A 14,291-nucleotide genomic window follows, 5' to 3' on the forward strand; every position below is an offset into this window, starting at 1 on the left:
TATGGATTCTATTCTTATCTGTAGGAAAACTGCTTCCATACATTGTCACAGAGGTCTATTGGGAAGATAGTAAGTTGGTGTTGAAAAAAGGATTTGCGGTTTCCTCAACTGCTTGATTTCAATGCCATCAAGCAACTGATAATTCTTATTCAACAAATGAAAATATTTTATCACCAGTAATGGTAAGTCTGACTTACAGTTAATTCACATAACCCAGAGTAGTCATTAGAAGACGTCAACCTTTAGAATCTAATGAAGGGGATCAGATTGGCTTAATCTGGTGTCTTTCCAGTAAAATGAAGACTTCTCCAAGTAATCAAAGGCAATTCATTAAGTAATTTTTCCATTGATGCCCACAAGGTTCTTTCTTCTAAAAAATGGCAAGAAGTTTCAGAATGGGTCACAAATTGTATGGGAATCAAATGAGAGATTGTAGGGAGAAACTATAGTTTTCAGCAACGGCATTATGTTGTATGAAAGGCAAAGACAGACAGCAACTTATGGTTTCTCCTTTTGTTAGCATAAACCAGTGTTTCCTAAAGAGTGGTTAGGGAGCACCTCTTCAGACTTTTTGAGACCAGAATTCCTAAACTTACATGACCACAGTACTGTTTTATTTTTCTCATATTACAAATCAATTTGAGAAAAACTGGCATAAACTTTAACTTCCCTTCTCATTCTCAAGCTTCAACAAATGGACATCTTTTGAACTAATCCTTTTTATTGTACTTACATTTATTATTTATTAAATATTGACCTATAGTGTCCCCAGTAGGAGTATATTCTATAAGATATGCTTATCTCAGGAGAATTTTTATGTGACATTTCCTGTGAAGCTATCTAGAAGTTTCCATCCCTGTGGTGGGGGACAAAGGCCTGAATATGATATCCACTGTTTGATCAGATAGTTAGAGTGGTAGCTTGGGTGCCATGTATCTTAGAACTTATCCTATTGAGTGAGGAGGAACCCAAGGAAGAAAGAGGAAATGCTCCATTCTGTGTATTCAGTATAGGGACAGAGGGACAGAGCATGGTCTTTGGAGTCAGGGAGAATCACAACTGAATCTTGGTTGCAACACTCTATTACCAGCTGTGTGACTTCAGGCAAATGATTTACTCTCAAGAGAGACTTGGTGGACTCATCTACAAAATCAGAATAATGATACCACCTCATATTGCTAGGAAGACTAAAAGTAATGTAAAGCTGATAAGTAGTCAATTCTTTCTTCTCATTCTTTCTCCACTTTTTTCCTGGGCATGCAGAACATAGAACAATAGTCAGCAGGCTCAATATTGTGCTGGTTCATATCACCTGGATAATTAGGTCATGGTCCAATCTAGTAGTAATGATGATAAAAAGGAAACCATGGATATTCAAGAAGATGTTGAGCCTTAAAGGAGTTTTGTCATAATCCTCAGGGAAGAAAGAATAAGTGTATTAAGGAGACCTGTCTTTGAGTAGTGGTTAATCACTCAGCCTTTAATATGACATTTTATTCAGGTGGTACTTTTAGATCATCACCCAGAAATCTAGTAATAACTTAATTAATGTTGCTACAAAATGCAGATAACTCATACATGAGACTGAGTATAAAAGAAAATTACCTGCAAGATCATTTGCTTGAAGAGAAGTACAAAGAAATCATTTCCCAGTGTGGTTAGAGGCAGTGTGGGGAAAAGATTTTACACAATAAATTAGGAAATCTTTACAAGATTTTTAATATTTGCCACTTTCAGACATCAGAAATGACATTTTAGTCATATTATTTTAAAAATTATTAACGTGATCTGTGTTCTAAAGACAAAAAGACTGTCGGCAGTAAAAAGTAATCAAATCACAGCATTCTTTTCCTTCTAGAGGCATTAAGGACATCAGATTAAATGTGTGATTTTCTCATATGGTCCTCAATTATGACAACTGTTTTGCTTTAACCATTTTCAAAGAGGAAAAGTTTTAAGAGAAAAAAAAAGTTAACAGGGATACAAATGTGCTGTGGGAAGGCATAGTTCCGATGTCTAAGAATTTATCAAATGTCCACCCTTGTTACCTTACAGCTAGTTTACAAATCAAGCCATAGGATTTTTCTTTAGCTTCATTTTGTTTCTCTATGTTGGGGAGTCTTTAGCCTCACCCTTAATACTGCATCAACCTTCCTATAGTAATCTCGAGGATTATCAAACTCTCAACAGGGCAATCACTTATGACTTGAAATTGTAACGGTACCAGCTAAATCCACTGCCATTGTGACTTATAAATTGACTTCTCTCCGGTGGGCCTTTCCTGGTGGATGGATTAGGAAACAGACACCATCTTTTCGCGAACCGCCAGTGTGTACAATAGAATTGCTGAAAGTTAGTGATGGTGACACCTGCCTGGAGTTATAGATGTTTATACTGCTGTTTTGTTTTGTTTTTTACTTTCTCTCCCAGACAATATATAAATCCATTCAGAGATCTGACTGTTGTTCAAGCACTGACAGATGAATTGTTTTATTTTTCTTTAAGGGATATTTTCCTTTGGTCTAGGCACACTCTATAATTCTTTACAGGAATTACTTTTTCCTCAATAAAAATAATCGTATCCTCCTCAATAAATCAGTTATCAAAAATTTTTCACTGTACACTATCAATAAGCTTTGGGAAATCTTCTTGCAGACTTAAATGGAGAGTATCTTTGAAATACGTGAGTTTTGATATTAGCTGCTATCTAAAGACTAGTACATATCTGTACTATCTAATGACACGAGGAATGCAACTCTGGCTCAAGGGATTACCATGCAACACACAATAAAAGGAAGTACATTTTAAAGAATGTTGAATGAAAGAGGAAACAATTATAATGGACTTCCACTGCAGTTGCCTGAACTATGCACTCCTTATAATAATGTCTCCCTCATTAAAGTAAATTCAGTTCCTAACAAAGTGCCTGGTATCTCATTAGTTCAATGGCCGCTGTACAGAATATGGCTAGTGAAAACCCCAACACACCTGACTGTATATACACGAGTGCACATTTATTCAAAATAACATTCAAGTATACTAGACGTCACAAACTTAACTGTGTATGGGCTCCAGGCAGATAATCCAATAAGGAAGAGAGAAATGGTGGAACAATTGACGCTCTCTTTTATTTTCCCATTTTTGAAAGAGATACTAATTCAACAACTACTTTATTTTTCTCCTAGCCCTCACTCCGAGAAAGACATAGTAAGTATTCAGAAATGAAGGCAAGGTGACTCGAGCCCTTGGTCTCAGGAAAGCCAGAGCAGTCACAAAGGTCTATGGCTCCACACGTAAAGGGAGCAGTGATCACTCAGCCAGGCCCAGCATTTTCCGGTGGGAACTGACAATCAGCCAGGCGGGCTTTTCAACTTTCATGGAAAATCCGAATTTTTATATGAAATCTGATTTGAAGATGTTGGGATAGACCAAAAACAGATCTGCAGATTGAATCCAGCTCATGGAAAACACTACCTCACTGCCAGAAGAGCCACTAGCTGTACAAATGGCTTTCCCTCGGTGTGAATCAGGACATGACGGCTCAAATGACAGTCCCTGATGAAGTCCCTTTGCCACATCCTCCGTGGTCATACACAAAGGAAGTCTCCCCCTCTGCTTGCGCGGGCGGGGCTTACTGTGATTGGCCCTGCAATCAGGGAAGGAGCGGATGAAGCTGTTATTGAGCGCCTATTGAGCGCCTAGGGCAGCAGGGTGGAGGGTTATAAGCAGGCCAGGTGAAAGCGGTGCCAGCTATGTTCAGGGATGCCACCAACAATGCAGGCTCTGCTCCAGGACCCGGGGGCCCACCCTCTCCTCCACCCTCCCTCTCAGCCACGTGCGAAGCTAATTACCACAAGCCATTGTGCACTGCCTTCTCTGCCGTGCTTCTGCTCCCGGAGCACCCTCCACGCAACTAAAAAATAAGAGTGCAGTTACAAATACTAGGCCAATCAGCAGGATTACGCTGCTAATGTGAGATTCTGTAGTCTGTGCTGCTTTAGTTCAGTAAAGAAAAAAGACAAATGGTAAAATGAGTTTTGTTTTGCTTATTCACAATATCAGCACAATTTGAAGAAATGCTTATCACCAGAGAGCCACAATTGCATCATTACAGGCATCTTTAAAGTTTTACTTTTAGTATTAAACTTTTATGGCAAATACAAAAAAAATAATTAAAAAGCTATTATGCACATAAGCCTGGCACATGGCATGTGATTAATATATATTTGCTGAAAGAATAAATGGATTATTTTACCATGTTCAGCAAGAGCACACACATGTGTCTCAATCATCTATAATTAAAATTAACAGAAACATATAATTGGATCTGCTTATGTGACCATCTGAAAACAATTAATTACAGACTTATTGCAGCTACTAAAATTTAATCTGTATAGAAATATGAAAGTATCCAAAATGGAAATTGTAGGTCAAATAGCTTTATTATTGTTTGGGTTAAAGTCTTTGCATGCAAAATAAATTTCCTTTTAATAACTCAGGTTGTCTCTAAAACTTTGGAAATACAGGTAGAACACCTATACTTAATAAAATTTGAAAATCTTCTATTTGTTATCTTAAAGAAGTCAGTAACATAAGTGATTTCAGCAGTAATTCCTATTAATTTTTATGCCAAATATCTTCTGAACTGCCACACATACAGGGTTTTTGAATCATTGGTTGACTAGTGGCAAAGATAATGTTCATTTTCATTTTCTTCCTCACTGAGCAGCAGTGCTTAATGTCAAAAACACTTACTAACAGAAGGTATTTACATTCAACATGAACAGAGGAAACAGATTCCAATCATCAAGTATGATATGAAGAACACGATACACAATACAGATGATTAATGTCTCTTACTGTTAGGAGCTAAAGAAGACTCGCCAAATGGCCCATTAGATTCACATTCACAGACTTCCTATAAAATTGAATTAAGTGAGGTGTTAATGCTTATAGAGTTTTTAATCTTTAAAATACCTAAATTAAATCAATACCAATCATCAGGGAAAAAAATAAGCAAAGAGATCTGAGGTATACCTATAGTTCTCAGGTTTTAAAATATTTGTCCTCTAAAAATCTAGGATTCTGTAATTCAAAACATAAGTATCCCCAATAGTTAGTATATATATCCTAGATGAAATCAAGGTTCTGGGAACAAAAGAAACTCTTTCATGGTTAAGGGGTAAGTCTTCCCATCCAAGTACTAACCAGGCCCGACCCTGCTTAGCTTCCGAGATCAGACGAGATCGGGCGCGTTCAGGGTGGTATGGCCGTAGACAGGGGTAAGTCTTTATGTCTGATGGATCAAAGCTGGGTTTCTTCATCGTAGTATTACATTTCTCTCAACAGTAAACTAGGAACATTACTTCTTTGTGGCCCCAGAATGATGGATGAAGAATTGGCTTATTTCTTTTCCTCTAATTACTTCTCCACTTTTAAGTAGCAAATACTAATAATAATTCCCACGAATTAGAGGCGAAAACTAAGGTTCACTCTCAATTAGTCATCTAAACTGGATTTTAACTTCCTTAAATTCATAAAATATTTCTTGTGAGTCCTCAGTACAGAGTATTTTATTTTACTATAGAAAAATATACAGCGTTCAAGAATGGCCTTGGCTAACACGATTTTGTTTTATCATTAAAAGGTGATGTTGAGGGACGCCTGGGTAGCTCACTTGGTTAAGCATCTGCTTCGGCTCAGGTCATGATCCCAGGATCCTGTGATGGAGTCCGCGAGAATATGCTTCTTTCTCTGCCTCTGCCTGAACTCTGCCTGCTTGTGCTCTCTCTCTCTCTCTTTTTGACAAATAAATAAATAAAATCTTAAAATATAATGTTGAAATTCTGAAACTCCTACACAAGTACGCTGGAATTAAGTAAGTAAGTACATGGAAGATGACGGAAACCTGGTTTATCACTGTTCAAGCGAGAAGTTACAGAAAAGAGGTAACAACGGCTAGAATGATCCAGCTGGGTCTGGATTCGAGTTGGAGACAACAGTATGAACTCATGTTTTAAAATAGATACAGATGGATATACATAGATGATTAATAGATACATACATGCATACTTACATATAGATGGATGTAAGTGAACAGATGATAGATGGATAGATAGAGATGAATATATGTAGAATATTTATAAATATGTGTGTAAACATGGTTAGTATTCATACATATTTCCAAACTCTTATCTAAGAGAAGTAGAAACAATGATGTTTCAGAAACAAGGAACACACCCAGAGATCATAACTTGCTTTATAACTTGTTTTGACCATTCTCCGTGAATGCTGGAACACTGAAAAGAAATAAAATGAAATGAATTAAAAAAAAAAAAAAAGGATCTAGAATTCCCTGGTAAACTGGCTTATTCTACAACTGGGGCAGGAAATACATAAAATGAGCTTGGACCATCTTGCCATGGTAGAAGGTAAAGAAATGTTAAAACATTTTTATTATTTTTATTATTTTACATTATTGTGTGTGTGTATACACATTTATTCTTTATTTGTTTAATCATTAATTTAGATTGGTGTTATCTCATGGATATATGTTTTATATATCCATGAGATATATAAAATAATGGCAGTACCACACAAAATAATGGCAGTATGTCAAAAGGACACAGTAGTCAATTGTAAAAGATCCAGTCCCAAAGCTGGAACAATTTAAGCAACAAAATAAATGATTTGGTTTTGGTTCATAATCACAGAGCATAAAATATATATCCATGAGATAACACCAATCTAAATTAATGATTAAACAAATAAATGAATAAATTGGGAAGAATAGACTAGTCTATATAATTTCATGCAGAAGACTTCCCAGAAATTTATGTAAATAATTATGCATATAATTTATGTAAATTATGAAAATTATGTAATAATTAAAATATACAATTAAATTTATGTGAATAATTATGTATATGATTATGTAAATAAATTCCCCCTCAAAGAATTGGAATGTAAGTCTCCACCCTTAAATTGTAACTTAGTAATTTCCTTCCGGAAGGTATAGTATGGAAAGAGGGAGCGGAAGGGAGAGTAACTTTTCAGTGGAGATACATGAAAAACACTATCTCAGCCAAGTGAGAATCCATGTTCATAACATGTACACTTGGTATGATATAAGAATGATATTGTGCCTCTGTGCCCTTCCTCTCCCAAATCCATAATCACAGTCTAATTATGAAGAAAGCTTTGAATAAACCCAGTTGAGGTACACTCTATAAAATACCCGACTAGTACTCTGTAAAACTGTTGGGACTGTTAAACAAGGAAAATCTGAGACACTGTCACAGTCTAGTAGAACCTGAGGGGATATGATGACTTACTGTAATATAGCATCTTGGATTGGGTCCTGGGACAGAAAAAGACATTAGGTAAACACTAAAGACATCTAAATAATTGATGGGTTTTTGTTAATAATAATGTTTCAATATTAGTTAATGATGGCAAATGTACCATGCTATCATAAGATATTAACAATAAGGGAAATTGTGTGGTATATATTCTCTACTATTCACTATTTTTCTAGAATTTAAAAGTATCCTAAAATAAAAGTTCACTGAAAAAAAATGACATTGGTTTCTCTCCTATGGAATAATGATAATAGTAGAATTTGTATTTGATTTTCTTCTACATTAAAGATTGTTTTCTCTCCATATTCTTGGCACTTACAATCCCTTATTGACGTCAGTGCTATAAACTGGCTTGCACTGCCTACTTTTCCCCAAATCCTTACTGATGATACCTGAAAGTGAATCCCATAATATTTTTGAAATTATATTTGCAATAATAAGAAACATTTTGGTGGTTACGGCCAAAAATCTGGTGGTGTTACTGCCGTCACAAACCGGTCAAGGTCAAATGTATTCAGGCAGCTCACTGACTCATTTTGAAGTTGCTTTAACAACAGTTTATTAAATTCATTTGACAGCCCATCCATCATATATCATGTTCCTATGTTCTTTGAAAATGGAAGGTTTTGCAATCAATGAAAAGTACACATCAAACTATTCTTTCAAAACAGCATAATTTAAATTTAATGGAAAAACTTCTCAAAAGAATACAAGAAAAATGTTACTCTAGTTTTGAAAAATAAAAGCCTTCTACCTTTTAAGTAACTCTATGTATAATAAAATATACATACAGTTTCATGTGTAGACAGAGAGAAAGAAATTAATATTATTATTAAGTATAACAGAAGCCTTTATTTTGTTTCATAGTTTTACTGCAAATTTTTTATGTCAAAGAACCAAGCAAATATAAAGGGGTGGAATGAAATATAATTATATCCTTCTAAGGGTAGGTAGCACTGAAACTCATTAAAATTACTTTTTTGGCAAGAAGACTAGAAAAGGTTTATAAAAGGAAAAGTGTCAAGTATTTTATGTAATGTAAGCATACAGTTTTGGTTAACTCACATGTTTTTATTTGAATTACAGCCAACTACCTTAATAATTTTTTTGGTAGTAGGTTACAATTTTTTAAAAAGATTTCATTTATTCATTTGTCTGAGAGAAAGAGAATATGGGGGGAGAGGCAGAGGGTGAGAGAGACAATCTCAAGCAGACCCTGTGCTGAGTGTGGAGACTAACCTGGGGTTCAGTATCATGACCCTGAGATCATGACCTGAGCTGAAACCAAGATTCCAATGCTTAATGGACTGAGCCAACCAGATGCCACTAGGCTACAATTTTTAAAGGAAAAAAATTAAATAATTGTTCCAAGAATGTTTGTTCTAGGTATCACATTCCAGATAACACTTCAATTCTGTAAACCAAGCAGGGCCTAAAGCAGAAAACTAGGACCAGTTAGAGGATTCTGAAATTTTACGCTGTAGACCGCCAAGCTATTTTCTGCTCCAATAGTCATCTTATTTCCATGGTTTATTTAGAATCTGGAATGGAAACAAAGACAAGTAGTGGCAATCCTAACTTTTCTCAAAGCTTTAAGTAACAGCAGTAAACAAACCTCTAGTGGTATCAAGAATTCTGTAGAAATTACAAGTGTTAAAACCACATTGAGATATCACCTTACACCAGTTAGAATAGCCAAAATTAACAAAACAGGAAACAACATGTGTTGGAGAGGATGTGGAGAAAGGGGAACCCTCTTACACTGTTGGTGGGAATGCAAGTTGGTGCAGCCTCTTTGGAGAACAGTGTGGAGATTCCTCAAGAAATTAAAAACAGAGCTTCCCTATGACCCTGCAATTGCACTCCTGGGTATTTACCCCAAAGACACAGATGTTGTGAAAAGAAGGGCCATCTGTACCCCAATGTTTATAGCAGCAATGGCCACAGTCGCCAAACTATGGAAAGAACCAAGATGCCCTTCAACGGATGAATGGATAAGGAAGATGTGGTCCATATACACTATGGAGTATTATGCCTCCATCAGAAAGGATGAATACCCAACTTTTGTAGCAACATGGACGGGACTGGAAGAGATTACGCTGAGTGAAATAAGTCAAGCAGAGAGAGTCAATTATCATATGGTTTCACTTATTTGTGGAGCATAACAAATAGCATGGAGGACAAGGGGCATTAGAGAGGAGTAGGGAATTTGGGTAAATTAGAAGGGGAGGTGAACCATGAGAGACTATGGACTCTGAAAAACAATCTGAGGGGTTTGAAGTGGCGGGGGGTAGGAGGTTGGGGTACCAGGTGGTGGGTATTATAGAGGGCACGGATTGCATGGAGCACTGGATGTGGTGAAAAAATAATGAATACTGTTTTTCTGAAAATAAATAAATTGAAAAAGAAAAAATATATATATTATATATTGACCCATTATATATCCTATATATTATATATATTATAATATATTATATATAGCCATCATAAATATTTCATTTATATTAAGGAATTATTTAGGAATAATAATGATGTATTTTATGTAAAGAATTCATAAGTTTCACCATAAATAATGTTAATAATTAAAAAAAAAGAAAAAAATTACAAGTGTTTCTTTCTCAATAAAAATGGGAAGATTCCTATATTGACCAAATATATTAAGGAATATGTTGGCCTTAAATATAATTGGCTTATGACTTTTACCAAATAATATTAGCAAGAACAGTATCTACTGGGTCACTTTCCATTATATTATGAGAATGTTCAAATATACAAATACATTGGAAGAACTGTATAGTAAACATGCACCGTCTCATCACCCAGATTCTGCAATCAACATCTTGCAATATTTGCAAATTCATACATCTACTCATCCTTCCCTCTATCAATCATTCTACTTTATTTTTTTTTCTGGATCTCATAGTAAGTTATGGACATATTTCACATATAAGCATTTCATTATGAATATCTATATTTGATTATGTTCTTTGAGACAGAATTTACAAAATGAAATATTTATTTATTTATTTATTTTTAAAGATTTTATTTATTTATTTGACAGAGAGAAATCACAAGTAGATGGAGAGGCAGGCAGAGAGAGAGAGAGAGAAGCAGGCTCCCTGCTGAGCAGAGAGCCTGATGTGGGACTCGATCCCAGGACCCTGAGATCATGACCTGAGCCGAAGGCAGCGGCTTAACCCACTGAGCCACCCAGGCGCCCTACAAAATGAAATATTTAAGTCTCGGTTCTCAGGTATACACTTAAAGAATTTTAGCAACTCTAGATACACAAACTACTAGCAAACTGCTGTCAAAATATCAAATATTACCATTGCACAGGATGTTTCCTTCATGTTCCTTTCTAGTCAGTGCTCACCCCACCCCAACAAAGGGAATTAGTGCTCTACTAACCACAAATCAGTTCAGCCAGTTCTAGAACTTCATGTAACTACTCTCATACAGTCTGTACTCTTTTCTGAAGGCATGTTACACTCAAACTGATGTTGGAATTCATCATGCTGTTTCATAGATCAGAAATTTTATAACAGCTTCATTGGAGTATAATTTGCGTATGATGAAATTCTTTTTTATTCAAGTATAATTAACATGTAGTGTTATATTAGTGTAAGGCATAAAATATAGTGACTCAACAATTCTATGCATTTCTCAGTGTTCATCAAGATAAGAGTTATCTATTTCACCCATCCCCCCACCTCGCTTCAGGCAACCATCAGTTTGTTCTCTGTATTTAAGAAAAATACTTATTTTGGGGTGCCTGGGTGGCTCAGTCATTAAGCGTCTGTCTTCAGCATATGTCATGATCCCAGGCTCCTGGGATCCAGCCCTGCATTGGGTTCCCTGTTCAGCTAGAAGCCTGCTTCTCCCTCTCCCACTCCCCCAGTTTGTACTCCCTCTTTTGCTGTCTCTCTCTCTCTGTCAAATAAATAAATAAATCTTTTTTTAAAAAAGAAAAATACCTATTTTGAGTTAAAATTCAAGTAATTTTTAGTAAATATATAGAGTTGGGCAACAATACTACATTTGAATTTTAGAATATTTCCTTTAGCCCAGAAGTTCCTGCATGCCAGTAAGCAATTTATTCCCACGCACAGTCGCCAGCCATAGGCAAATAATGATTTCTTTTCTGCCACTATTAACTGATTTTTGCTTGGAATCACAAACATGTAATCTTTTCAGTCTGGCTTCCTTTCACTTACTATAATGTTTTTGAGGTTCATACATGTAGTAGGATGTATCAGTAGTTCATTCCTTTTATTATTAAGTAGTATTCCTCTGTATGATCATACCCCATCCTGTTTATTCCTTCACCATTTATGGATATTTCAAGTATCTACTTTCAGACTGTTATGAATAATGTGACTATGAACATTTACATGTAAATCTTTGTGTGGATTCTTGAGTTCAGTTGTCTGAAGTTGCTGGGTTATATGTTATGATTATTATTTAAAGCTTTCAGAAACTGCCAAACTACTTTCCAAGGTGGCTACATCATTTTATGCTCCCCCCAGTAACATCTGAAATGCCAGTTACTACGCATCCTTCTCAACACTCGCTATTATCTTTATTACTGTCATTATAGTGTGTATCTCATTGAGGTTTTCATTTGTATTTAATATGTATTTCTCTAGTGACTAATTATGTAGAGCATCTTTTCATATGCTTGTTAGTCATTCTTTGGTGGAATGCCTCCTTGGATATTTTGCCCATTTAAAAAATTGAGTTATTTGTCTTTTTATTATTGAGTTGTTTAAGTGAGATGGTTAATTATATGTGTCAGTTTGACTGGCCACAGAATGCCCTTATAATGTGGGGTGTGTCTGTGACGGTGTTTCCAAAGAAATTAGCTTTTGAATTGGTGAACTGAGTTGAGTGTAGCAGATAGTCCTCTCCAAATGGGTGGGCTACATCCAATTCACAGAGGTCCTGAATAGAGCAAAAAGTCAGAGGAGGATTGACTTTGCCTTCTGCCTGACTGCATAAGCTGGGATAGCAATCTATTATTTTATGTATTATATATATATAGAGAGAGAGAGAGAAAATGTATATAAAATATGTAACCTTCCTTTTGGCTCATTAGACATAATTTTATATATTACATATAATTATATATGTGTATATGCATAAATACATATTATATATTAATTATATATTAACACATATGTTAATTACAATTAATATATTTTCATATAATTATATATAATATATAAATTATTAATATAATTATAAATAATATATAAATGAATTATAAATAAAAATATACGAATTATAAATATAAATATTAATGCAAATTATATGTGAATTATATATATTAATTATAATTAACATATATATTAATTATATATGTGCATATATAATATATAACTGTATGTGTATATATAGAGTATATAGATATATCCTTTTGGTTCTGTTTCTCTCTGGGGAACTCTGACTAATATATGATGGTTCTTTATATTCTGGACACAAGTCTTTAATCAGATAAATGACTTACAAATTTTTTGAGCACCTGTACTATCTTTACTTTCCCACAAAAAAAGGTAAATTTATATAAACTTTTGTCTTTATTATTTTTAATTAACATATAATGTATTATTTGTTTCAGGGGTACAGGTATGTTATTTCTTTTGTCTTACACAATTCATAGCACTCATCATAGCACGTACCCTCCCCAATGTCCATCATCCAGCCACCCTGTCCCTCTCATCAGCCCCTCCTCCAGCAACCCTCAGTTTGTTTCCTGAGATTAAGAGTCTCTTATGGTTTGTCTCCCTTTCTGGTCTTGTCTTGTTTCATTTCTTCCTCCCTTCCCCTATGATCCTTTGTCTTGTTTCTCAAATTCCTCATATTAGTGAAATCATATGATAATTGTCTTTCTCTTATTGACTTATTTCACTTAGCATAATGCCTTCTAGTTCCATTCACATCATTGCAAATGGCAAGATTTCATTTTTTGATGGCTGCATAATATTCATATATATATATATATATATATATATATATATCACATCTTCTTTATCCATTCATCTGTTGATGGGCATCTAGGATCATTCCAGAGTTTGGCTATTATGGACATTGCTGCTATAAACTTTGGGGTGCATGTGCCCCTTCAGATCACTACATTTGTATCTTTGGGCTAAATAACTAGTAGTGCAATTGCTGAGTTGTAGGATAACTTTATTTTCAACTTTTTGAGGAACCATCATACTGTTTTCCAGAGTGGCTGCACCAGCTTGCATTCCCACTAACAGTGTAGGAGGGTTCCCCTTTCCCTGCATCCTCACCAACACCTGTCATTTCCTGACTTGTTAATTTAAGCCATCCTGACTGGTGTGAGGTGGTATCTCATTGATGTTTTGATTTGTATTTCCTGATGCTGAGTGATGTTTAGCACTTTTTCATGTGTCTGTTGGCCATTTGGATATCTTCTTTGCAGAAATGTCTGTTCATGTCTTCGTAGCACACCTATTTTGAACTATGTTTGACTACATAAAGAAAATATGTCATGCTGACCGGAAAGATATGAAATTCAGCAAAGATAACAATTTAAAGAAAACAAACAGAATTTCCAGAACTACAAAATACAATGTGTGAATTTTAAAGAACATTGGATAGAGTAAAAACACAATGGAGATGATTGATCCCCCCAAATTTCAAAAGTCAGTGAGCTTAAATATCTCGATAAGAATGATCAATAAGAAAAACGGAGGTAAAAAAAACTGAAAATACAACTGGAATCTTAAGAATCCATGGGACAAATTTAAAAAGTTTTATACACATATACATGGAGACACAGATGTGGAGAAAAGAGAGAATGGGGCAGAAATGGAATTTTTTAATGACACATAATTTCCTGATACCACACACAAAAATTAATTTGAGATAGACTACAAAACTAAATGGAAAAGATAAAGT

This window comes from Neovison vison, chromosome 8, assembly GCF_020171115.1.
Source record: "Neovison vison isolate M4711 chromosome 8, ASM_NN_V1, whole genome shotgun sequence".
Lineage (NCBI taxonomy): Eukaryota > Metazoa > Chordata > Mammalia > Carnivora > Mustelidae > Neogale > Neogale vison.